Genomic DNA, 24,910 nt, shown 5'->3' with positions numbered 1-24,910 from the left:
AGAAGAAATAAGAACGAGAGGCACAATAAAATTGACAGATAAGGCAATCGATATAAATGGGGTATTCGGATATTGTTCTGCAAAGGACAATCATTTCGAGTGCAGAACCAACTATTATGCTTACTAATTAATGCATTAATGAGTCATAGAAATCCTTCAATACACGGTCCCAAATCTAAGGTCAACCGTGACTAACTCTATACCATGTCCCGGAGGATAAATCGAACAATCTCAACACCTCACACTCAGATAGAATCGCATGAAGTTCTAGGCATTCCAAGTGATAAACCCTCTTCCTAGATATAGACCTAACCCTTTGGTCCAGTTGAGAGGTCCCTAGTCAAAATTAAGCGCTATGTGCTAAAATCATTTCAATGCTTCACTTTGTTGCCTCCCCAACTAAGCCCCAGTGGAAGGTCATCCCTTAGCCCATTCACTCTACTATGACCACAAAGAACTCAAGGAAATGAAGGTAGGATAAATTACATCAGAGGGAAAAGGGGATGCTCCGCTACCTCTCAACTCACTCACTTGACCCTCTCCAAACTAGCTTTGTCCAACCCTCGTGGTGTGTCACTCACTCACAAGGGTTACCAATATGAACTCTCAACCCTAGTGTCACTCTAAGGGAGGATTCAATCAATCAAGCATTCAAGATTGGAACTGAAATAAAATGTCAATTAATGAAAGAAAAATAGAAGGTCTAATGAAACAAATACATCCTAGGGTTCACAAATCCAAGTACCCACTAGGGGTTTAGCTCTCCATGGAGCTAGTTACAATCAACAATGAAATCGAATGAAAAAACAAGTAATCCATAGAAAAAGCCCCTCGGTAGTCATGTCGATGGTCGTGTAGAGAGGCCTCGTCTCCTCCAAAGGTCCCCTTGTCCGGCCTAGGGCACACCTCGTCGGATCGGTGCCGACGAAAGCTCCCCCAATAACCTTCTTCCAAGTGGAGCGCGATGTGAAAGCCATAGAATCTCTCCAAAACCCTTGCCAATACCTCTCAAAACCCTAGTCGCCGCCCTCTTGAAAGTTGGGGAATAGATGGAGAAAAGAATACTGAAATCGGGCTAAAAACGGCTTTAAATAGGCTGGAATCGGGCATCCACACAGGCCTGTGGATGTTCCACACGCCCATGTGGAATTTCCACACGGGCGTGTGAAATTTCCACACGCCGTGTGGATTCTCTGGAATTCTGATTTTCGGCCGGCTATGAACAGTAACTGTTACAGTAAATTGCTACAGCGATTTGCTACAGCCCTACTACGGTACCCCCGCCAAAAACACTCCTGAATCCACTTTTCATTGAGGCAACATAAACGGGCACACATTTATGCCATAGATCGCGTCGCTTCTTCAATAAACGGGTTCATTGGTGAAGATCTTGCTATCATTGCACAAGTTGGTATACGCAAATGTGACTGCCTTCGTACCCCTCCAACTCATTGTAATGGCTTGAATACATGGAGGTTGGCACACATTCACGTATCTTAGAGCCCCACTTGTGTCTTCTCGTTTGTTGATTCCAAGATTCCACCAAATAGTGTGTTCATGATCTACTTTTGGCTTCTTTTCTTAATACTTAGCTTCACAACCCTACATGCGCAAAAGAATACAAATACACATGTATTAGCACTTAAACCTGATAAAAGTCATGCTCATCATAAGGAAAAAACACTTCGCATTCTTAACACACAAGCACTTATCAAACCCCTTTGTAGTCCGTATCAATGGTCTTGTGGAGCCGCCTCGTCTTCTACAAAAGTTCCCTTGTCAAGCTTAGGGCACACCTCGACGAATTGGTGCTGACGAAACCTCTCCCAATAACTTTCTTCTAAAGAAACGCGATGTCGAAGGCCATAGAACCGCTCCAAAAACCTAGGCGAAGTGTCTCCAAACTCTAGCCATGAGTGCCTCCAAAGATGGACAAAAGATGGGGAAAGGATCCTTTAATAACTCTCAAAACATGGTATTTAAAGGAGCTGGAATCGGGCATCCACATGGGTGTGTGGAAATTCCACACGCCCTTGTCAATTTTTAGGTCTTCATTTCTTGCGCGCTATGAACAGTAATTGCTACAATGATTTAGCTACATTGTTTTTGCTATAGTAAACTACTGCAGTACTTCGCCAAAATGCTCCTGCATCCACTTTTTTCATCGAGGCCACATGAATGGGCACACATCCATGCAGTAGATCGCATCGTGTCTTCAATAAAACCACATTAATAGAGCTCTTGCTAATGTTGCATGAGCCGGAACAAATGAGTGTGACTACCTTTGTGCCCCTCCACTTTGTGTATTCTCTTGAGCACAATGGAGGTTGATACACACCCACATGTCTTTGAGCACAACTTGTGTCTTCACCTTTGTTCAACCCAAGAACTTCATCAAGAGTCACGTCCAAAATTGTCTCCACAATCCTACATGCACAAAAGAAGACAAATATGCACGAATAAGCAATAGAATCTGATAAAAGTGATACTCAACGTAAGAAAAGAATACTTCGTATTACTTATACACAAGCACTTGTCAGTATCTTTGGAATCTCCATGATCTAATCACTTTAACTTCTAACCCAATATACAAGTTCGATTACAAGTGTAGTTATTGGTAAATCCATGTTGGAATACCTTATCTCATTGATTGGTTTTTCCTCTTATTATTCATCTCACCTTGTTTCTTCTTTATTTCTAGGTTTAGTAGTCATTAGATCTTTAGTTTAATTCACTTCACCCTAATTGTTAGGTTAGATAATGAAAAAGGGATTAATACTAGTACTCTTGTTCTCTATGGATACCACAACCACATTCATCGATATATTACTTGTGCGACCCGTGCATTTGAGAGCATAACCACGCAGTTAAACATTACGAGCAATGTTTTTTAACCCAAACTGAACTGGGCGATTGGATCAGTAGAACCAAGAATCAGATAGCAGTCAAGTTTGGTTTTATACCACTTGTTGACTAGAAGTCAACTTGGTTATATTCGATCAAACCTGGTGAACTGGCCAATTGGACCAAAACTGAGTTGACCCAGGTTTTCACTTTTATTTTTAAATTTAAAAGTTCCTACCTAAGGTTAAGGGTATGAATCGGGCTGTTATTGATGCTTTTTATTGACCCTCTTTCCTCAAGTTGTTGTGATCTCCATTTCATACTCTTTGACTGATTGCTCTTTAAACAATCATTATATAAGAGTTAACCACATCGGCCATTGGTCTTTTATCAGTTTTAGATATAATTGATTGGTATAAGAAGATTATGTATAGATACACATTAATTTGAGATTCTTGTGCTTCCCTTGTTTTAGAGTAAATATTTGATTTGTTCAACTAATTTTTCTTCTTTGCAGTAGTGATTGTCACATAAATTATTTAGTTATAGATGGTAATCCTAGTAGTAGCCATTTATTTCAACATTCTTAAGCTATACATTTTACCTTTAGCTAAAAAATTTTAGCCGCTTGGAAATAAATTTCAACCTTTGTTTCAACCTTTGTTTCAACTTTTTTCAACCATTTTTTCATCCTTCTTTGTCAAATATGATACCTTTCAATCATTTAATAAATATGTCAACATTAGGCATCATTTGTTTTCTTAAGCTTATGTTAACATTGATTTCTTATCTATGAGATAAATGATGCCATTCTCAATTTATATGTACTTACAAAGTGATTTATTAAATTTATTAACAATCATGCAAACAAACTCATAGTTGATCTCAATGGGTAGCCCTTTAAACTTATTTTAGTAATAGGATGGAAAAAAAGCAATTGACATGATAGAAGGAAGGTGATAACATGAGCTATCATCATGTGATCAGTAATTTAAAAATGACAAATAAAAACGAGGGGAATGTTCAGAGAGAGCTATTTATTTCAAAATTATAGCCAATTAAGTTGTCATAGCATTTGTTACTAGGGAAGCACTTGCATCTCAATTACAACCATCATGAGTAATCCTCTTCTCATCCTCATACTCCTTAATCTCACAACAAGATTGACATAATTGATGATTTTCTTAGATATGAGAAAATTACTACTTTGTTGTCATAAAATCCGTTCTTAGTGCCTCCATTTTTAAATTTATTATTTTTTTTAAAATTTTAGAAGTGCTTTGTTGATTATATATGTTTTTTTCTAAATTTTAATCTATATTCACTTCAAGAATACCTAGCCAGTTTGATAAAACCCATGTTATTGGTTTTTGGCACTGACTTTAGTTCCTTATTTGCCATGGTCTTTGGCCTGGTTTTTTGATTCAATATTTGACACGGTTTTAGCATGGTTTTTTTGGTTTGGAATTTGGCACAATTTTTGGCAAGGCTTTTTGTTACAACATTTGGCATGATTTTATTATTCCATGAAAGAAATGTAAATTTATATGATTAATTTTTCTAAAATATATTCTATATTTCATATTGATTTATGATAAAAAATTGAACAAAAATGACATTAAAATCAAAATTTTTTTACCAACTCCAAGAAGACAAAACTCAACAAACTTTAACAAGTATTCCCTTCATCATTTGAGCCATCAAGAGGGTTATCGGTGGCAAGTGTGGTGTGAGGCCTTTTAGGCGTTAGAGAGTGCTCATCAACATGGGACTATGCCTCCGCCATTGGTGCTTTAGGGACAGGTCATATGAGAGTAGCAACATGTATAACGGAGAGGTTAATGCCCTTAAATTGAAGTGTTGCAAGCAATGCCATTTCAAATGACTTGCTACTAGCCCACTCAATCTGTATCGCATTGTGCTTAGCCTGAGTCCAAGCAAGCTCCGTCTACAACTGCTTAATTTGGTCGTGTAGTTGCCCACTGGATTTAGAAGACCACAGGCATGGCTTGTAATTGATTGATGACATTTGCCTAATTATGTTACCCTTTCCCAACACTCTATTACAACATCCGATGGCAATGCGGTCCCATTATAGTAAAAGGAAAGTATGTAGACAATCCATTTGTTACACCAATCACTTATACACTTGAGTATGTGTTTCACCAAACAACTCATAAACCAGATAAACCAGACAAGTAATATCAATTGTTGATTACTAGTTCATACATTACAAAAAATAGTGCAAACACAAATACAACATAAAATAATAACCAATGAATTTATAACAAATTTTCAAGTTTAAAAAATAGAACTAACTTTTAAGATTAAAAGTCAAAGTAAGCTCACATGAAACTAAGTTGGTGCCACCTAACCAAACATGCACACTTGAATGCACTTCAATTCTATAACCCATTTCAAAACATTTCCTACATTCTAATGAACCCAATAGCCATGATAATAATTGTTTTAATCAAAGCAGTATTCTAATCTATTGGGGGATATTTCATTAGATTCTTATTTTGCTAAGTACAAATAAATGAGAATACAACACAAAATTTTTTGTCAAAATTGGCATCCAGAATATCTATTTTACTAAGCCTTATCATAAGGCAGAGTAAAGAAATTCTCAGCAAGATGTGAAAGCAGGCAGTGCGAATACATGGTTCACACACACATGCAAGCAATTGGACAATGGGAAAGAGTCTCCTAAGAACATGATCCTAGACTCCTATTTAATTCACAGTATCAATTATGAGTAAAAATAATTTCATTGAAGATGTGACAAATAAAATTGAGTTACTGTGCCCAACAAAACACAAACCATGTTGGTATCAAGTACAGGTTACATGACAAAGAGTGAACATGTAGTTTACCATAGCTTCTAAAAATTCAAGTTGATCAAAACAAAATGTCTTAGCAACAAATAAAAAATATGGCACCTTTTCCTCATTGGTATATACACAAATCATGAATCACAATAATAGTATATCATCAAGTAATTTGAATGTAGATTTACAAAACCTACAATAGAAATTTGATTACCAATTGTGTTATGAAGTCACTTTGATACTTTGCCTCTATTTCTATCTTTACAGGCACCTGTCAAACCAAAAAAAACAAAAATAAAAAACAAGCATTTTTTTTTAAGATCTATCACCAACAAAATCAATAAACAGATACTACTACAAACTAAGACTAGTAGAAAATCCAAATGTGATGTTTCCCAAAGTTTTATTCATTTTAAACTCTAATTTATAATTATTTTCCAAAAAACTTAAAATTTTCTCCCTTTTTCCTAAAATAGATGATAAAAGTAACTCTTCCTCCCCCGTCCCTATTCTTTAAAATAGAGAAATCAACATAATTTATGGTCTAGGCATGGCAAAACAAAAAAGATGAAAAATCACGACTACAAACAATTCAGATTTCCCTTTCAATTAATTTGTGATTGGAAATTTCCCTTTCACATCCCAATCTCTACAATTCAAAACCACAAGCCCGAGAATAATTTAATCTTGGAAATTTCCTATTACTTGATGTAATATTACTTACATCAAAAGATACAAACCAGTATATGTTTAAAATACTTATGGATTTGCCAGTTTGGGATTTCCCAACTCGAAGTGACTTGTTGATTTGTTTAGTGAACCAATCAAACAAGCTAGAATAGATCAAATTTTACATTCCATCCCTTGCATCAATGGCCTATAAAATAAATTTCTCACACCTTTAGAAATTGACACGTCCGTATATGTGTGTAAACCGCAAGTGCACGGGTATCGAAGTAATAATCCATGATGAGTGGGTATCGTATCCACAGAGAGTAGGGAATAAAGATACTTAAGTTGTTTCTTAACTAATGTGGAAGATGAATAGTGATAAGTGTGACAAAATATGAAATAACGAAGATAAAATCAACAAGATAGAGAGCACAGGTAAAGGAGAAGGTAAGGCAATCGATAAAGATGGGGTACCCGGATATTGATCCGCCTAGGACAATCGTTTCAAGTGCAAGAACCCTCTATTATACTTTCTAATTGATGCACAATGAGTCATGGAAATCCTTAATTACATGTTCACAAATCTAAGGTTAACCATGTCTAACTCTATACATGTCCCGGAGGAGAGATTGAATAACCTCTCAAACTCGCACTCACATAGAATTGCAATGAGCTCTCTGGATTCCAAGTGATAAACCCTATTCCTATGTATAGACCAAACCCTTTGGTCCAGGTGGAAGACCCCTAGCCACAATTAAGCCCTAGGTGCTAAAATCACTTCAACGCTTCACTCCATTGCATTCGCAACTAAGCCCCAGCGGAAGGTCATCCCTTAGCCCATTCACTCTACTATGGCAGCAAAGAACTCCTGGAACATGGAGGTAGGATAAATCACACCGGAGGAGAAAGGGGACAGCCTGCTACCTCTCTACTCACCCTCTCAACCCTCTCCAATCTAGCTTTGTCTAACTCTCATGGTGTGTCACTCACTCACAAGAGTTACCAATAAGAATTCTCAACCTTAGTCTCACTTTAGGGGAGTATTCATACAATCAAGTCTCCAAGATTGGAAGTCACAATAAACATCAATTAATTGAAAGCATAATAAAGAGGTTCAATGAAACGAATACATCCCAGGGTTTACAAATACCCAAGTACCCACTAAGGGTTTAGCTCTCCATGGAGCTAGATACAATCAATGAAATTGAATGTAAAAACAAAGCATCCATAGAAACCCCCCTCGTTAGTCGTGGCAATGGTCTTGTGGAGTGTCCTCTACTCGTCGCAAGGGTCCCTTTGTGCAGCTTAGGATACACCTCGCTGGATCAGTGCCGACAAAAGCTCTCCCACTAACCTTCTTCCAAACGGCGCACGATGTCGGAGCCGTAGAACCTCTCCAAAGCCCTAGCCAATACCTCTCAAAACCTAGCTACCGCCCTCTCTCAAGTTGGGGAAAAGATGGAGAAAAGAATGCTAAAATCGGGGCTGAAATCGGCTTTTAAAGGGCTGGAATCGGTAATCCAGACGGCCATTTGGGCACCCCTGTGGATTTTTCACAGGGGAGTGTGGAATTTTCACACGCCCGTGTGGATCTCTGTTTTCCTGTTTTCTCGGCCGGCTGTGAATATCACTGCTGCGGTATTTTTGCTACAGTGTTTTCTACCATACCCTGCTGCGGTACCGGCCTGAAATACTACCGAATCCATACTTTCATCGAGATAACGCAAACGGGCACACATTTACGATGTGGATCGCCTTGCTTCTTTAATAACAGACATGTTGGTGGAGATCTTGTTCTATATGCACAAGTCAGAATGCTTGAATGTGACTGCCCTTGTGCCCCTCCAAATAGTTGTGCTAACTCGAGTACGAGGAGGTTGGCACAAATTCCTACATTTGGAACCCGACCTATGTCTTCGCGTTTGAAACTTAGCAAGATTTCCTCTAAATTAGTGCATTACGACCCACATTGGCTTCTTTCTCTCATAATCGGCCTCACAACTCTATCTTCATAAAAGTAACATAAATACACCCATATTAGTGTTAAAACCCGAGAAAAGTAATGCTCAACATAAGGAAAGAACACTTCCTATTCTTATCGCACAAGCACTTATCAACCAAAGCACTTATCAAGCAAAAATTAAAACATTATATGCATAGATGAAGGAAACATTAGAAGTTCTTGGCCTTAGGTTCACCAAAGCATACAAAGAGAGCATTCTACAAGTAAGGAAAATTTCAACACTAAAGACGAAAAATCAATGCTCTAGCTAAAAACTTGAATCAAAAGGACACTAAACCCGAAATCGTGTAAGTGTGTGAACTCACTCAAAACAACCCAAAGTATACTCCTCACTGTTCTAAGTACAAGGGACTTATTTATCTACAAATAGTAACAAAAGTTTCAAAAATGGTAATAGCTTCACACATCCTCTAAGGTAGCCCTTTCCAAAGTGGCTGCGAAGGTGGCTTTCACACTTTCGAAGTGGTAGCTTTCACTCATCCTATGAGATAGCTCTTTCTCTCATTAGCACATAACTAGTATCTGACTTATGAAACTAGCTTCATACTTCATAGGTGGTAGCTCTTTCCACCCAACAAGCATAAATAAACAATAAAATTATTTTGTTCCTTCTTTTCATTTTTTCCATTTTTTTCAGAATTAACACAAGAAACAACTATAATTAGTCCCTTATACATGAAACATGAGTTTCCAAAAGAGTTCAAAGAGTGAGTAGTGCAACAAGTGTCAATCGGGCAAAAAAATCATAGAAATTTAAGCAAAAACTAGAGCATGAAAACATTCAATGTTAAAAAAAATCGCCTAAACTCAAGAATACAATCAATGCAACTAAGGTGAACTGCCATTGGCTATGTGAGCATGTATATCAATCAAAACTACTATAAAAGAGATGCGTGCACTGTGAAACTCTCTCCCCCACCCCCCACACACACACTTAAGTTGTACATTGTCCCTAATATATGCATGCAAGCTCATTCATAATGTTAATCAATTAAATTCATATGTAGGGGAAGCAATCAAAACAATACTCCTCTGACTCCTAGTGTTGCATTTGATTTAGCTAAGTTCTTGGGAGTGTTGTTCCAACAGGTTGTGAAGCTCACACGGCCAAGTGCCGAAACACCTTGGCCGTGCCAGTGACAAAGTTTCAATTCCCATGATGACAATACCATCGGCACGCATACACGAGGGGGTTCAGTGAAGCTTAATAAAAATAAAACAACTCGAGTATATAAAAGATGAAGCAATGAATATAACTCGAGACAACAAAATAAAAGATAAACTCAGAAGGAGAGTCCTTTCTGAGTGTACAAGTCCAAAACAAGATGCGGAAGTAAAAGAAATGAAAAGTAAAATAAAATATAAAGTCAAGTGTCGATATCGTCCTCTGGCTCTTCTGTTGCTACTATTGCTGATGAAGTACATGGTGGGTCAACTGGTGCTGGAATAGGCGATGGAGGTGCCGGAGTTGCCGAGAGAGCCTGAGGAGTCCTCGGCTGCAGGACAAACGATGAGCCGACGTCTCGCTCTAAGATATACTGTAACGTGTTGAAACGTGCCATAAACTCCGTATACTGTGCGGCCTGCGCAACCCTAATATCAGCAATCTCTGCTCGGGCCTCTGCTACCTCTGTCTGTATCACCCCCACAGCGTTCTCGAGCCTCTCAAAATGATCATGGGCTCGAGATGGTGAAAACATGCGCACAAGGGGTGGGTCCTCTGTCACCGGAGGTACCTCGGTCTCCATAGGTGTTGACTAAGGCTCAGGGGCATTCTGGGAAGCCTCAGCATCATCACCCTCCTTCTCAGCTATCTCCGGGAATGGTAGAACCCGAGCATAAACCCCTGTGCGAACCCTACAAACCATGCCCATCAATCTCATCGTCTCCAGGCTCAGGGGAGTAGGTATACTCGTCTTCTCGGCCCCGCGAATCGCGCCCAAGAGAACCATGCCCAGAACTAGTCTCCTAATGTAAGGGCCTGAGAAAATCGGTCCTAATCTAGCATACTGTCCCTGATGTCGAATGTTCTCAGGGACGATGTGCCCTAGATGGATCGGTATGCGCTACATCATCGAATACAAGTACAGAAGCTCTTGCCGGCTCAGAACGCTAGTGCTATCACCACGGCCATTCACCGATCTGCTCATGATGGCATGTATATATCGGTACGTAGGTCGAGAAAGGCATGTGGCCTTGGACACCCTCGGCTCATACTGGCCTTGACCATATAATGCTCTGTAAGCTCTCTGTGGGGTCAGGGCTCCAGGATAATTTGTCGGTAGCTGAGAGTACTCCTTAGTGTCTATAAATACCTCCTCATACAAGCCGAGACGAACTGATAACTAAGTGATACTCATACTATAATGATGTCCAAGTGCTCTGAACTGAACAATGTCGAGGTCATCGAATCTCGCATAGGATTTGTCAAACTCGAATGATGACAGAACCTCTAGTGTAAGCTCCCGGATGGCTGGCTCTCTAATCGACAACAACTGCCTCCAACCACCCACCGACATAAGATCCTCAACCTCATTGGCGAGCTCATCTCCCAGTGTAAATCTCTCAGTATGCTCATATCTAACTAAGAACCAAGTTTGTCTGAACCGAAGTCTTGACAAACGCTCGAACCGAGCCTGGTGCTCGGGATGGTGAATCTCATGCTCTCGGACTCAAGAAACGACTCTCGTGGTCACTTATCAACTTGCTTCTTTGACCAAGGTGCCATAATCTGTAAAAATTAAAAGACAATCGATCAAACAAGTTAATTAAACTTAGCTACAGACATCCACACGATCATGTAGAATTTCCGCATGCCCATGTGGATCCACGGGGCGTGAACAAACACACGGCCACCCCTCAAACTTGACAAATGCACCATTATAATGCTTCTACTTCGTTCTAAATATAAATATACATTCTAATTGAAGAAGCGAAGCATTATTGACTAGTTTCATCAATGAAAATCATGAATTTGTGAAGGAAATCAAAGATAGGGCTTACCGTCGAGTTGAGATGAGAAAGCTTTGAAAAACGGCCAGAAAACCAAGCAAAATCCTTCCAAATTGGTGATACAAGGTCGGGAAACAATATAAGAGTGCTCTCAGACAAATGGAGGATATGAGGGTGAAGAGAGACGATAATCCTTTTAAGAGGACTCACACCTCTTGGCATTCTGTATATCCGGACGGGCGTGCAGAAATTACCCACGCCCATTCGTCTACAAAGGAAAGCCTCACAGGGGCGAATGCACGCCCTGTGCGATCTCAGGAAAACACTCACTACCTCTGAATGCTCTCACACGGGTGTGCAAAAAATACCCACGCCCGTGCGCCCGACCCACAGGTACAGCCGCACGCCCCTTTGGCATCTCTAGACATCCAAGAAAATTTGCTAAGTATTCTGCACACCCGTACAAAAATTCCGCACGGGCGTGGACATTCATAGGCCCAACTCACAGGGGCAAACGCTCGTCCCTGTGTATTCTCGGGATGGAGAGAACTCCTCTACAGAGATTCGCATGGGCGTGCGGCAATTACCCACGCCCGTTCGATTTTCACAAGGTCACCCACAGGGTCGAGTCCACGCCCCTGTGTGCTCTCGGGCTAATCTGCCAATCTCTGCAGGAATTCACACGCCCGTGCGAAAATTACCCACTGGTGTGTGATAATCGCATGGTCGTTCATAGGGGCAAATCCACGCCCCGGTGTCTTCTCTAGATGAGCTCGCAATGCAAATTCACGGGCGTGCGAAAATTTCACACGCCTGTGTGTTTTCTCTGGATGCCTTAGAAAATTCTATACGCTCTGCAAAAAATTTCTGAACATGTTTACACACTTAGAGCCTGCCCTAATATGCAAATTTTACTAGTGAAAAACATGAGAAATAGCTCAAACAACCCAACTTCGCCAAATCCACGTGAAAACACATGATGACCTTTCAAAACCCACAATAAAATCGCAGCACAAGTATATAAAAATCAAGACACCAACACTCAACAATTTATTTAGGTAACACTAAACTACCAAATTAAGAAAACAGTAAACACTTGGGTTGCCTCCCAAGAAGCGCTTGTTTAACGTCACTTAGTTTGACGTACCTTGTCTTACCTCACAGGGGTTCATAGATGAAAGTTGTCTTTTTACCCATGGCTTGAAGCACGACGAGCAAAATCTCTTGAGGGTAGAGAGTGAATTATCGGGCTTGGGACCACCTAACAATGGTTCATCCAACTTTTTCGGTTCACGAACATCTCTAACAGCATTGGAGCATTTCTGGTGGTGTCTCCTAGCCTTCTTCATCTTCCGGAGCACGTTCTTGAAGATCCCCGAGGTAGATGGTACTTCTTCCATCGAACCAAACATCATTACTTCTTCATTGTCCTCCTCTTGGTCGAACAAGCCTTCGTATGCATCCAGATTGAACATTTCCTGCATGTATTCATCAACAATCTCATCAGTAGTGTCTAGAAAATACAAAGTATCATCAAAATCAAGAGAATGCCTCATGGCATCAGCAAGGCGGTATGTGAGCTTGTTATCTCCAACTCTCAAAGTTAGCTCTCCGCCGTCCATGGAAATCAATGCTTTGGAGGTCCGTAAGAATGACCTCCTAAGTATCAAGGGTACATCCTCATCCTCATCGATGTCTAGAACTACGAAGTCAACTGGAAAAGTGTACTTGTCCATCTTGACAAGCACGTCTTTGATGATGCCCCTCGTGTCACACCCACCCCTTCTACCGAGGTAAATGTGGCACCCATCAGTTAAAATTCCCTTTTAACTGGAAACTGACACCCTGTTTTAAACAAAATCAGCTACAGCACATTCAGTTGGTCGGTAGTGGCTTAATAATTTCAAATACTTAAATACAGTATATATAAAATATATAAATACCAACTGCTCAAATAATTTTCCAATTTTTCCAAAATACCAGAATTCTAGCAAAATACATCTTTAAAGAACTCTTGAAACATAAATTCAACATAAATCAACATCAATTTGATTTTCTCGGAAAAACACAATTTTTGTGAGAGACGCCCTCATCACAATTCAAAAAAATAACATAAATCTCAAATTCAAAAATACAGAGAATACCCAACACTCACCCGAGATAACATGGTCTAGAAAACTCTCTAAACCCTCGCCGTGGCGCGGCTAGGTTTAGAGCCGTCAAGGAACTCATGTCCTTAACGTTGACCCATCGGTTCACCGGTCGGTGACCCCGGCTACCCGATGAATATCCGATCGGGGCTCTACACTCCCACCCGAAGCGGCCCTCGTAGTAATCAATACCCGGGTCCACCACGCCACCTCTAAAGGGCTGGCCCGTGGGGACCCACTACTGCGATGAGTCGGGCCTTAGCCCGTCGACCATCAAAACCATCAAGTAAATACGAGCAATAATACCATCCGTATAAATCATAACACATGATCCTTTTCCAGGACAAGTATTCACATCACGGAAATAAACATTATTTTCCACAAAGCCAATGCCAAAGCGTATAATAATGCATAATACCGAGTAAAGCCCGGATCCACGATACCATTCCTATACCGGGAATGAAAACCAATTCTATTAACAATGCCGATAAAACATCTTTAATATGCTCACATGGTTTTCGTAAATCACTCCAAATCAAAGCATATATACCCATCAAAAAAATAAATACATGAACCGAATAATTAAATCACATATACATGTATTTTTTTACTATTCACAAATCACGTATAATTATACAAAAGCGAATGTATCAATACGGTTATCATGAACATCAATGGCAAACAAATATACGTATATTTCAACTATATATGGAATCAAACATGATAAAATGAAATACTTAAACATTTATTTCCAAAATACTAGCCATTAAACAATTATTTCAAAAATAATAAAAATTAATCAATTATTTAAAAATAATAGCCACTACCAACTCACCTGGTGTCCTTGAGTTCCTTGCTAGACCTGGAACTCCTCCCAAGCCTAATCAACACCTAGCATGATAACATAATAAAAAAATAAATAAATACGACAACTAAAAAAATATAATTTATCCCAATAGAAAATACAAGAAATCAATAAGCGACTCTCTAATTGGCCCACTCACTCCAATCGGTTCAAACCGACCTTGTATAACCAAATTGGTCTCCAATTACAATTAAAGCCAACTCAATTTGGGCTGAGACTATTATGAACCAACTCGAACCAGACCTCAATTCCATCTGAACCAAGATCAAATTCACTGAACCAAACTCAAATTCATCGAACCGAGGTTTAATTAAACCAACCCGAGCCTTGAACCAACTTAATTCTTATACAAATTCGTTGAACCAACTTGGTTCGGCCCAAAACCCGTAGCCCAACATCCAAACCAAACCCAAATCAACTTCAACCAATTTAATTCAACCAAACCATTCAAGTCCAACTACACTCAACTTGATTTGATCAAACCCAGACCAGATCAATTCAATTAAACCCAACCACTTCAATTCTCATCCAAACCCAATTCCAATTCAATTAAATGAACTTGGTTAAACCAAATCAAACTCAACTCAATCAATTCAATTCAACTCAACCAAATCAATTTGGCTAAACCCAACCAATTTCAATCCAACCATCATCATTAACACCTTAATCATCATAATCATCAACTTAATTAATCAAACCAAACCCTAATCTCGTTGCTACAGTAATTGCTACAGTAATTCCGGCAATCTCATCCTTGATTTATCATGGATACAAGGTTTTTTTGACACAAATTTCATCTCAAAACAACACCCTCATCATTCTCATTAATATTTCTTCAAATTCATCAACATTTTCATCAAATCCAACCATAAATACATATATATACATGCATACATATACATGCCAAAAACAATACAAGGAAGCCTCTTACCAAGCCAAGCCATCCCTCCCAGTGAGCTCACTCCAGCGATCTCCAAGTCCCTCTCCTTAAAACCTCCAATTTCTTCCCATTTCTTCATTTTTCTTCTCGGGTTACTGTAGCAGATGAAGGGAGAAGAAGATGAACCATCAAAATCTAGAGTTTTCTCCAACTTAAGTTTTTCAGCCGAAATTCAATTTTTAGTCCCTCAAAACATAATTTCTTACACAACAGTCCCTGAAAAAAACTCCCAAATGATCCTTGAATTATGAAATAGTATTCTCAAAAGGTCCTTTCAAATTATCCGAGTGGTCCCTGGATTATAAAAACAACATTTTAAAAAGATCCCTTCCATCCTACCTTTCGGTCCTCGGTTTCCATAAACATTTCATGTCCATCCTTTTCATTTATTCTTTAACCCAAAAATCTTTTTAAAAAACTTTTACACTTAGGTCCTTATTCTTTTCACTTGGGGTTTCTCAACAAGATTAATCAGTAGAAAAAAATCTTACTACCACTATAGTAATACCCTGAGTATATTTTCTAACAGTTATCCACAGGTTCAGGGTATTACACCTCGGATGTCTCACCGTTCGGTCCGCCAATTGCAAAGTCATCCGAGTGGGGCTAGGCTCGCCCAAGCCTAACTTTTGAAACAAGGTGTATGGTATGACGTTGATACTGACCCCTGAGTCCGCCAATGCCATTTCTTCACCTTGATTGCCAATATTACATGGAATGATGAAGCTTCCCGGGTCTTTCTTCTTGTTTGGCATGTTCTTTTGTAAAACTGTCGAGCAAGATGCATCTAAAATCATTGAAGCACTCTCCTCTAACTTCCTCTTGTTTTGCTCCCTTTTCAATCTCTATAACCTCAAGTGCGTGTTCATTTGGCGTCTCACTAGGAAGCTTACCCTCAACCTCATGACCACTTCTCAAAGTGGTCGCCTTCACATGCTCTCTAGGATTGGTCTCTGTGTTACTCGGCAAGCTTCCTTGTGGCCTATCCGATAAGGACTTCGTAATCTGCCCTACTTGATTTTCAAGATTATGCAAAGAGGTGGTGTGGTTGCGAAGTGTAGCCTCAACTGTTTGGAACCTTGTATCAGATGATTGCACAAACCTAGTTAAGGCCTTCTGCAAATCGTTCATCCGGGTCTCCAAACCTGAAACTCTGTTTTCCATGTTTGGGGCTTGCTATTGTTGTTTGAAACCCGATGACCCTATGGCCTTTTGTGGACTTGGTTGCTCCACGAAAAATTGGGATGATTCTTCCAACCCGGATTGTAGGTATTGTTGTATGGATTTCCTTGATTCCTCATGCCATTACCCACAAAATCGACTTTCTCAACCGAAGATGCATCACCAATAGAGATCGGGCAATCAGAGGGAGCATGTCCTCCACCACACCCGGTGTTAGTAGTCACGGCCGCCGCTCTATTTGAAGTTAGGAGACCTAACTTCTTACTCAATGATTCCACTTGAGCCGCCAACGAAGTTACTGCATCTATCTCATGTAGACCGGCCACCTTTTTCTTCTCTCTAGCATTCCATTGGTAGTTGTTTAGCTCCATTTCTTCAATTAGTTGATGGGCCTCACCGGGGGTCTTGCTACCTAAGGTACCTCCTGCTGCTGCATACAAGAGTTGCCTTGTACTAAGATTTAAATTGTTGTAAAAGGTCTGAACAATCATCCACTCCAGAAATCCATGTTGCGGGCACTTTCTCAGGAGCTCCTTGAACCTTTCCCACGTCTCAAACAGAGACTCCAATTCCAACTGTACAAAGGATGAGATCTCATTCGTAAGCTTTGCAGATTTTTCGGGCGGGAAATAACGAGCAAGAAAAGCTTCTACCATCTCTTCTCATGTGGTAATCATGGCTCTAAGTAATGAATGTAGCCACTGCTTTGCTCTGCCCTTTAAGGAAAATGATAAGGTGACAAGTTCCCCTAGCTTATATCCCGCAAGTGCACGGGCTTGTCGAAGTAATAATCCCGGGTGAGCGGGGTCGAATCCACAGGGAGTAGGGAGTGAAAATACTTAATTTGATTCTTAGCTATGTGGAAGATCAATTATGATAGGTGTGAAATTGATTCAATTCTCAACAATAAAATCAACAAGTGAAAGAGCAAAAGTAGATTTTCCTAATCAATGCAATGGTGAGTCGTGGAAATCCTTACATACATAGTCCCAAATCTAAGGTCAACTATGCCTAACTCTATACATGTCCCGGAGGAGAAATCGAACAATCTCAACATCTCGCACTCGCATAGAGTTGCAATGAACTCTAGGGATTCCAAGTGATAAATCTCTTCCTAAATATAGACCTAATCCTTTGGTCCAGGCGGAAGGTCCCTAGCCACAATTAAGCCCTAGATACTAAGATCCTCTCAACGCTTCACTCCATTGCACGCGCAACTAGGCCGCAGCGGAGGTTCATCCCTTAGACCACTCACTCTATTATGGCCGCAAAGAACTCAAGGAACGGAGGTAGAATCTATCACGCCGGAGGGGAAAGGGGATGCTCCTGTACCTCTCGACTCACCCTCTCAACCCTCTCCAACCTAGCTTTGTCTAACGCTCGTGGTGTGTCACTCACTCACAAGGTTAGCAACAAGAACTCTCGACCCTAGTGTCACTCTAGGGGAAATGTTCATACAATCAAGCATTCAAGGTTGGAACTCAAAATAAACATCAATTTATTGAATGCATAATAAAGAAGTTCAATGAAACGAATACATCCTAGGGTTCACAATCATCCAAGTACCCACTAGGGGTTTAGCTCTCCATGGAGCTTAATACAATCAAAGAAATCGAATGTAAAAGCAATGAATCCATAAAAAAACCCCCTCGATGGTCGTGTCGATGGTCTTTTGGAGAGTCCTCTACTCGTCGTCCAAAGATTCCTTCGTCCGGTATAGGATACGCCTCGATCGAAGCTCCCCTACCAACCTTCTTCCTAATGGAATCACGATGTCGGAGTCGTAGAACTTCTCCAAAACATTGGCCAATGCCCCTCGAAACCCTAGCCGAAGTCCTCTCACAAGATGGGGAAAAGATCGAGAAAAGAATGCTGAAATCGGCTTTAAATAGGGCTGGAATCGGGTGACTCCACGGGCGTGTACGGAACACGCGCCCGTGCAGAATTTCCACACGGCCGTGGATAATTTCCACACGCCCGTGTGGGTTCTCTGTTTCTGTGATTTTCGGCCGGCTGCGAACAGTAAATGCTGCAGTGATTTTCTACATTGATTTGATACAGTGACCTGCTACAGTACTATGCCAAAAAAATACTCCCGAATCCACTTTTCATCGAGGTAACATAAACGGGCACACGTTTATGCCGTGGATTGCTTTGCTTCTTCAATGACGGATAAGATGATGGAGATCTTGTTCTATGTGCATAAGTCGGAATGCTTGAGTGTGACTGCCCTTGTGCCCCTCCAAATGGTTGTGCAAATTGAAATACGGGGAGGTTGGCACACACTCTAGCATCTCGCACCCGACTTATATCTTCGCGTTTGAACTTTAGCAAGATTTCATCCAAAATCGGTGCATTGTGATCCACATTGCCTTCTTTCCTTTATAATTGGTTTCACAACCCTACATACACGAAAGTAACATAAAAACACACATATTAGTGTAAAAACCCGAGGAAAGTAATGCTCAACATAAGGAAATAATGCTTCGCATTCATATCGCACAAGCACTTATCAAACTCCCCCACACTTAAGCTTTTGCTTGTCCTCAAGCAAAAATTAAAATGTTATGCGCATGGATAAGGGAAATATTGGAAGTTCTTGGCATTAGGTTCACCAAAGCATACAAAGAGAGCATTCTACAAGAAAGGGAAATTTCAACACTAAATACGAAAAATCAATCCTCTAGCTAAAAACTTGAATAAAAAAGGACAACAAACCCGAAATCGTGTAAGTGTGTGAACTCACTCAAGTCAACCCAAAGTATACTCCTCAAAGCTCTAAGTATAAGGGACTTATTTATCTACAACAAGAAAACAATGAACATTTCAAAAACGGTAGTAGCTTCACACATCCTCTAAGGTAGCCCTTTCCCAAGCGGCTGCTAAGGTGGTTTTCACACTTTCGAGGTGGTAGCTCTTTCTACCGGGGTGGTAGCTTTCACTCATCCCATGAGATAGCTCTTTCTCTCATTAGGGCATAACTAGTATCCGACTTATGAGAGTAGCTTCATACTTCATAGGTGGTAGCTCTTTCCACCCAATAGCACAACTAAACAATAAAAACTATTTTTGTTCTTTCTTTTCATTTTCTCTGAATTTAACACAAGAAACAACTATAACTAGTCCCTTTAACATCGAACTTGAGTTTCCAAAAGAGTTTAAAAAAATAAAATAAAATAAAATGAGTAGTGCACTAAGTGTAAATCGGGCAAAAATTCCTAAAAATTCAAGCAAGAACTAGAGCATGAAACCATTCAATGTTAACAATTCTCCTAGACTTAAGAATACAATCACTGCAACTAAGGTGAACCGCCATTGGCTATGTGAGCATATAACAATCAAGAACAATAAAAAAGATGTGTGCACTATGAAACTCCCCCCCACACTTAAGTTGTACATTGTCCTCAATGTACACATGCAAGCCCACTCATAATGTATATCAATGAAGAATATATGTGGGGAAAGCAATCAAAACAATACTCCCCTGACTCCTAGTGTGGCGTTTAATGGAGCTAAGTACTTGGGCGTAATGTTCCGACGGGTTGTGAAGCTCACACGGGCAAGTGCCGAAGCAACTTAGCCGTGCCCATGACAAAGTCTCAATTCCCATGATGACAAGACCATCTGCACGCATACACGAGGGGGTTCAGTGAAGCTCAATAAAACAAAAACAACTCGAGTATACAAAAGATAGAGCAATGAAAACAACTCGAGACAACAAAATGAAAATAAACTCAGAAGGAAAATCCTTTATGAGTATACAAATCCAAAATAAAATGCAGAAAATAAAATGCGAAAAATAAGAACAAAGAAGGTAAAGACGCCTCAAGTGTCGATGTCAATAGCTAGTACATCTGTTTCCGTTGCTGGTGAAGATGACGTTGGTGCTACAAAATAAATGAAGATTGGCAAAGAAAAGAGAAACAAAAGCTTACCGACAAAATGAGAATGAAAGACTAGAAAACGGCCAGAAAACTCAATTAACAACCCTCTAAAACGACGGTGAGAGGTCAGGAGAGAGCAAGGATATGTTCTCAAAACGTATGAGGGTAAAAAGATGAAGAAACCTAAAAAGATTTTAAAGAAAACCTGCGGTTCTAGCATATCTGAAAATCCACACGGGCGTGTGGAAATTACTCACGCTCGTGTGCCCGACCCACAGGGGCAGACGCACGCCCCTGTGGACTCTCCATGCAATCGAGAAAATTCTCTAAGACCCACGCCCGTGCGAAAGTTCCACACGGGCGTGGACATTCATAGGCCCAACTCACAGGGGCAAACACACGCCCCTGTGTCTTCTCGGGATGGAGAGATCCTCTGCAGAGATTCGCACGGGCGTGCGAAAATTACCCACACCCGTGTGTGGTTCACAAGGTCGCCCACAGTGGTGAGTCCACGCCCCTGTGTGCTCTCGGGATAAACCGCCCAACTCTGCAGGAAGTCACACGCCCGTGCGGAAATTACCCACGGGCGTGTGATAGTCGCATGGTCGTTCACAGGGGCAGCCGCACGCCTTTATGCCTTCTCTTGATGAGCTCGCAGTGCAAATCCACGGGCATGCGGAAATTCCACACGCCCGTGTGTTTTCTCTGGATACCTTAGAAAATTCTGCAGGCTCTGCAGAAAATTTTTTAACATGTTTACACACTCAGAGCCTACCCTAATATGTAAGTTTTACCAGTGAAAAACATGAGAAATAGCTCAAACGACCAAAACTTCACCAAAACACATGATAGCACAAGATAACACTAGCGGTCCACAAGAAAAGCATAGCAATGGCATATAAGAATCAAAACACCAACACTCAAGCTCTTATTCATGCAACACTAAACTAAAAACTAGGAAAACAGTAATTGCTTGGGTTGCCTCCCAAGAAGCGCTTGTTTTGCATCACTTAGCTTGACGTACCTCTTCCTTACCTTATGGGTGCTTGAAAAGAGTGTGTTCCTCCCGACTAGATATTGCATAGCTACTTCCTTTAAACCAAAAATCTAATTGCCGTAGTGGAATATTTGTTGGAGAGTCCAGCCATCTTACCTTTGGCCACCAAGGAAATAATTTGGGTTGGGAATTGTCCAAGCATAGCATAGGTGGGTCATTGGATGGTTTCAATCTCCTACCCACATCTTCTTCCAAACCCAAAATCACTTTCCTGCAATTTATGAATTGATCAATCCCAAAGAGAGATGCGTGTTCCATTACCTTAGTAGTTGCTTCTTCTTCAATTTCAACTTGAAAACAATCTGTCTTCGCCAACTCTCCTTGCATCATTTCTTGCTCACAAACATATTGTCCACTCAAACAATCATCATATTGAGTGAACGGTTCTTCTTGTATCCTCTCAATCTTGATAACATCATACTCGTTCCGCCCTACTTCTTCATTGTCATTCACTACCACATCTTCTCTATAAGGATCTTGACTTGCTTGCTCAAATAATTGTTGTTCCCTGGAGAGTGTGTCAAGTATCCCTCCTAGTTGATGCTCAAGGTTTTTATAGGAGGCTTCGTGACATCTTCGTGTGGTCTCTATATTTTGGACGCAGACATCGGATGCTTCAATAAAGTTAGCTAATACTCTTTCTAACTGAAATGCATCCTCTCCGAGTATCTCACCCGTTTGACATTCCTCTTGAGGTGCTTCCCAATGTTGTTCACCAATATCCCATAATACATTTGGGTAGCCCACTTCAATTGGATGATATGCGTTGTAACATGGAATGTTTTGTTGTCGTGAAGTAACAATTCTATCAACTTTTTTACTGAGAGCTAACACCTGCAAATATAGTGCAACGACAGGGTCAATCATCATTTAAAATCCTTGCAAGAAAAAGTAAAACATGACAAAAGAAAACAAATGAGAATGATGAAAGAATAAGAAAGTGTGAAATAATTTTTTTTTTTTTAGAACAAATCAGAACGGTGATAGAGAAGAGATGTGAAATAGAATGAAGGATAAATAGCTAAGAAAACAAAGTGCAAAGTATCTCTAAACGCCTAGCTCCCCGGCAACGGCGCCAAAAACTTGACAAGTTCCCCTTGCTTATATCCCGCAAGTGCACGGACTTGTCGAAGTAATAATCCCGGGTGAGCGGGGTCGAATCCACAGGGAGTAGGGAGTGAAAATACTTAATTTGATTCTTAGCTATGTGGAAGATCAATTATGATAGGTGTGAAATTGATTCAATTCTCAACAATAAAATCAACAAGTGAAAGAGCAAAAGTAAGAAGAGGGTAAGGCAATCGATAAAGATGGGGTACTCGGATAATGCTTCACCTAGAATAATCGCTTCAAGTGCAAGAACTCCCTATTATGCTTCCTAATCAATGCAATGGTGAGTCGTGGAAATCCTTACATACATAGTCCCAAATCTAAGGTCAACTATGCCTAACTCTATACATGTCCCGGAGGAGAAATCGAACAATCTCAACACCTCGCACTCGCATAGAGTTGCAATGAACTCTAGGGATTCCAAGTGATAAATCTCTTCCTAAATATAGACCTAATCCTTTGGTCCAGGCGGAAGGTCCCTAGCCACAATTAAGCCCTAGATACTAAGATCCTCTCAACGCTTCACTCCATTGCACGCGCAACTAGGCCCCAGCGGAGGTTCATCCCTTAGACCACTCACTCTATTATGGCCGCAAAGAACTCAAGGAACGGAGGTAAGATCTATCACGCCGGAGGGGAAAGGGGACGCTCCTGTACCTCTCGACTCACCCTCTCAACCCTCTCCAACCTAGCTTTGTCTAACGCTCGTGGTGTGTCACTCACTCACAAAGTTAGCAACAAGAACTCTCGATCCTAGTGTCACTCTAGGGGAAATGTTCATACAATCAAGCATTCAAGGTTGGAACTCACAATAAACATCAATTTATTGAATGCATAATAAAGAAGTTCAATGAAACGAATACATCCTAGGGTTCACAATCATCCAAGTACCCACTAGGGGTTTAGCTCTCCATGGAGCTTAATACAATCAAAGAAATAGAATGTAAAAGCAATGAATCCATAAAGAAACCCCCTCGATGATCGTGTCGATGGTCTTTTGGAGAGTCCTCTACTCGTCGTCCAAAGATTCCTTCGTCCGGTATAGGATACGCCTCGATCGAAGCTCCCCTACCAACCTTCTTCCTAATGGAATCACGATGTCGGAGCCGTACAACTTCTCCAAAACATTGGCCAATGCCCCTCGAAACCCTAGCCGAAGTCATCTCACAAGTTGGGGAAAAGATCGAGAAAAGAATGCTGAAATCGGCTTTAAATAGGGCTGGAATCGGGCGACTCCACGGGCGTGTACGGAACACGCGCCCGTGCAGAATTTCCACACGGCCGTGGATAATTTCCACACGCCCGTGTGGGTTCTCTGTTTCTGTGATTTTCGGCCGGCTGCGAACAGTAAATGCTACAGTGATTTTCTACATTGATTTGATACAGTAACCTGCTACATTACTATACCAAAAAAATACTCCCGAATCCACTTTTCATCGAGGTAACATAAACGGGCACACGTTTATGCCATGGATCGCTTTGCTTCTTCAATGACGGATAAGATGATGGAGATCTTGTTCTATGTGCATAAGTCGCAATGCTTGAGTGTGACTGCCCTTGTGCCCCTCCAAATGGTTGTGTAAACTCAAATACGGGGAGGTTGGCACACACTCTAGCATCTCGCACCCGACTTATATCTTCGCGTTTGAACTTTAGCAAGATTTCGTCCAAAATCGGTGCATTGTGATCCACATTGGCTTCTTTCCTTCATAATTGGTTTCACAACCCTACATGCACGAAAGTAACATAAAAACACACATATTAGTGTTAAAAACCCGAGGAAAGTAATGCTCAACATAAGGAAATAGTGCTTCGCATTCATATCGCACAAGCACTTATCAGAAGGCTATTATTAGCTTGATAGCATCATCCGTCACCCCGTTTATCTTCAGCATATCACACACCTCGAGAAAGTTCTCTATATGACTGTTTGGATCCTCATCGGCCAAACAATTGAACTGTGTGGATTATTGCAACAACTGGATGAATACCGGCTTCAGCTCGAAGCAAGCTCTGAGCTGTAATCAGGGGACGCACAATGCTCGATTGTGTTCCCAATACTGAAAGTCTGGCATAATCGGATAATGTCCGCTGCTACTCATTCTATTCTGCTATGTTTTCAGATTCTTCAACTTCCAAATCAGCTAGATTAGACTCCATTCGAGTGAGCACCTCCTCACATTCGAGTGAGCACATTCGAGTGAGCCAATTGTGCCAACCTCCTCACATTCGAGTGAGCACATCCATTTGGAGGGGCACAAAGGCAGTCACACTCGAGCATTCCGACTTATGCACATAAGAACAAGAGCTCCACCAACATGTATATCATTGAAGAAGCAAGTGATTCACGACATAAACGTGTGCCCGTTTGCATTACCCCGATGAAAATATGGAACTGGG

At 40.7% G+C, this 24,910-nt stretch overlaps 1 non-coding gene across 1 annotated transcript; it reads left to right on the top strand.

Annotated features, from left to right (window-relative positions):
- The first annotated feature begins 16,960 nt into the window (after positions 1-16,960).
- Positions 16,961-17,067, top strand: LOC120276622. Its single transcript, XR_005541333.1, has one exon. It is a non-coding gene; the product is annotated as a small nucleolar RNA R71 (small nucleolar RNA).
- Positions 17,068-24,910: the final 7,843 nt, after the last annotated feature.

Source organism: Dioscorea cayenensis, chromosome 14 (assembly GCF_009730915.1).
Source record: "Dioscorea cayenensis subsp. rotundata cultivar TDr96_F1 chromosome 14, TDr96_F1_v2_PseudoChromosome.rev07_lg8_w22 25.fasta, whole genome shotgun sequence".
NCBI classification, from domain to species: Eukaryota; Viridiplantae; Streptophyta; class Magnoliopsida; order Dioscoreales; family Dioscoreaceae; genus Dioscorea; species Dioscorea cayenensis.
The sequence above is the reverse complement of the archived record's forward strand: the minus strand, read 5'-3'. Positions and strand labels throughout refer to the sequence as shown.